Here is a 3,655-nt window from a genome sequence, read left to right as displayed (position 1 = left end):
AGTTCGAATTTGATATCTATTTTCAGCGCAAAGTGCCCGTGGCCGCCCCAGCCCCAAAACACCCTCCAAACGGTTCATATTAACGACCATGGCAATATGGGGCTCAAATTAAAAAGATTTGGGAGTGGAGCATGACTTTGATATTTGAGTCGAAATGTCTCCCCTAAAAAGCACTTCTCATTACCCTAATTTTCAAAAATACCAGATGTGGCAGATTTGTAATGTGTTTCGTTCGAAATTTTTTTGTACTCTCGCAGTCACCAAAAACATAACATAATTTCTATTGTTGGGGTCGGGTGCCAAGGGGCCCGCCCAAAACCCGCAAAATGGATATACAGACCAAACACGACAACATAGAGCTATGTCTTTGGGGAGCCGTCCCACCCCAAAATACCTACCTCCCTTTTATATAAAAGCTATTTGGGGTGGACATTGATGGGTTTTCGAGAAATTGGTATTCGTTTTCGGGACAAAGACCCTGGGGTCCACCCCACCCTCAAACACAACTAATTTACCGATCATGCCATTATGGGGCTCATATGAAATATTTTTAAAAGAAGAGTACGAGTCTTATAATTTACTTTAATGGCCAAGTGACCACCCCCGAAATACCCTCTAAATCGGAAATATTTACCAATACGATAATATAGGACTCTAAAGAAAGGCATTCTACTCTCAGAGTGATCATTTGTCCAAGAACCGAACAGGCGCAAACTTCTCACACATCAATGAGTGCTTTTCGATTCAAGTTTAAACTCAATGATAAGAGACCTTTTTTACAGCCGTGTCCGAACGGCGTGCCGCAGTGCGACACCTCTTTGGGGATAATTTTTTACATGACCATGCATGGCTTGTTACCTCGCAAATGTAGCCAGCATTAAGAGGGGATAACCTCCGTTTCAAATTTTGTCCGATATTCTCGCCAGGATTCGAACGCCGGCGTACAGCGTCATAGGTGGACATAGGCTACAGTGGCACGAATGCGATATCCACATTCAGGGCAAAGTGTCACCACTCTAAAAAGATATTAGAGAGTTAAAGAAGGCGCAGCGGAGCGGGCCCGGTTAGTTTTTATACCCTCCACCATAGGATGGGTGTATACTTATTTCGTCATTCTGTTTGTAACTCCTCGAAATATTCATCTAAGACAAAATAAAGTATATATATTTGTAATCTAGCCATGTACGTCCGTCCGTCCGTTCGTTTGTCTGTCGAATGCACGGTAACTATCAAAGGAGTAAAGCTAGCCGCTTGAAATTTTGCACAAATACTTCTTATTTGTTTAGGTCGGTTGGGATTGTAAATGGGCAATATCGGTCCATGTTTTGGTATAGCTGCCATATAAACCGATCTTGGATCCTGGTTTCTTGAGCCACTAGAGGGCACAATTCTTATCCGATTTGGCTGAAATTTTGTACAACGGCTTCTCCCATGAAATTTTGCATGAGGTGTTTTAATATGAATTCCAACAACTGTGCAGAGTATGATTGAAATCGGTTCATAAACTGATATAAACCGATCTCGGGTCTTGACTTCTTTAGCCACTAGAGGAAACAATTTTTATCTGATTTGTCTGAAACTTTGCATGGGGTGTTTTATTATAATTTCCAACAACTATGCTGAGTATGATTGAAGTCGGTCCATAACCTGATATAGCTGCCATATAAACCGATCTGGGGTCTTGACTTCTTGAGCGTCTAGAGGGCACAATTCTTATCCGATTTGGCTGACATTTTGAATGAGGTGTTTTATTATGAATTCCATCAACCGACTTCCACCATACTCAGCAGAGTATGGTGGAAGTCGGTCCATAACATGATATAGCTGCCATATAAACCGATCTCGGGTCTTGACTTCATGAGCCACTAGAGGGCACAATTATTATTCGATTTGGCTGCAATTTTGCACAACGTGGTTCGATTTGATTTCCAATAACTGTGCTAAGTATGCCTAAAATCGGTCCACTAGAGGGCACAATTATTATCCGATTTGGCTGAAAATTTGCACAACGTATTTCGATATGATTTCCAACAACTGTGCTAAGTATGGTTCAAATCGATCCATAACCTGATATAGCTGCCATATAAACCGATCTCGGATCTTGACTTCTTGAGCCTGCAGAGGGCGTAATTGTTATCCGATTTGGCTGAAATTTTGTACAACGGCTTTTCCCATGACCATCAACATACTTGTCAAATATGATCAGAATCGGTCTATAGCCTGATACAGCTCCCATATAAACCTATCTCTCTATTTTACTTCTCCGAGTCCCTAAAGGGCGCAATTCTTACTCAAAATGGCTGAACTTTTACACATTGACTTCTACTATGGTCTCCAACATTTAATTCAATTATGATCCGAATCGGATTATAACATGATATAGCCCCAATATTAAATCAATTATTTTATTTTATCCTATGTTTGTCTAAAAGGAGTTATCGGGAAAAGAACTCGACAAATGCGATCTATGGTGCAGGGTATATAAGATTCGGCCCGGCCGAACTTAGCACGATTTTACTAGTTTTAAATAATATAAATCAAATTTGAAAAGTTGAATTTTTAATCAGTTTTGCTGTAATATTCTTTGAAACCAAAATTGAACACAATGCAGTGAAACTTACCTTTTTATTTGAATTCCTTTTTAAGTAAAAAAGTAAATGAAAACTCCAAAATCCAAAGTTCATTTTTTCTTTAGCAAAATGGTCTTTCGAATTTATATGATATTTTCATTATTTCATGGTTTTCGTTCATATATGTATGTATATATTCTTGTTTTCTTTATTTTCATTCACAACATTTTCACATATTTTTATTATTTTTTATTACACATTTGTTTTATATTCATATTTCTTTTGTATTTACTTTTTTTTTTTCAATACTCGACTCATTAGCTTCGCTTAACATTTACTGAAGACTTTGTTGTTTTTGGTTTTTTTTTAAGAGTAATTTTGTTGGTGTATAGGAAAGTGAAAGGGTGTTGGCGGTCACTATGGGAAAATTTCAAATGTGTCGATTTCGATTTGTCTTTGAATTTCTGATCAAATGCTGATGAATGTGTGTTTTCGACATCTTTGTTCATTTGGTGTGTGTGAGTGTGTGTGTGTGTGTAGTTTCATAGAATTTTGTATTTTTTGTATTTTTTTACAATAAATATTTATTGAATATATAATTTTTTTTTATTTTAGTTTTAATTGCTTAGCTTCAATTTATTTAAATATATTTTTGTATGTGTTTTTTTTTTGTTTTTTATTATTATATATCATTATTATTGTTGTTGGCTATCTCAATTTGTAAACAATTTTCATTTTGTATAAAAAACGAGAGCATAACTAAAAACAAACTCCTCCAACGAGCATTAATTATTAATACTCTTTAATAGTATTTGTTGTTGTTATTTTTTGCGATTTTACATGTTTTAGTTCTGTTGTAGTGACTTTTATAAAAATTTCACAAATGAAAAATAAAAACCTATAAAATTTGCTTAAGTTCTGATTTGATCGTTTTTAAACAGTTTTTTTTTTAAATATTTGTTTTTGTTTTTGTTTTTGTTTTTTTTTAATAAATACAAAATATACAAATGACGATTTCTTCTAGTATCTAAAATTTTTTTACTTTATTGTTAACATTCTTGTTGTGGTTGTTGATGTTAAATTTC

The sequence above is a fragment of the Stomoxys calcitrans genome, chromosome 1, assembly GCF_963082655.1.
Source record: "Stomoxys calcitrans chromosome 1, idStoCalc2.1, whole genome shotgun sequence".
In the NCBI taxonomy this organism is placed as follows: domain Eukaryota; kingdom Metazoa; phylum Arthropoda; class Insecta; order Diptera; family Muscidae; genus Stomoxys; species Stomoxys calcitrans.
The sequence above is the reverse complement of the archived record's forward strand: the minus strand, read 5'-3'. Positions refer to the sequence as shown.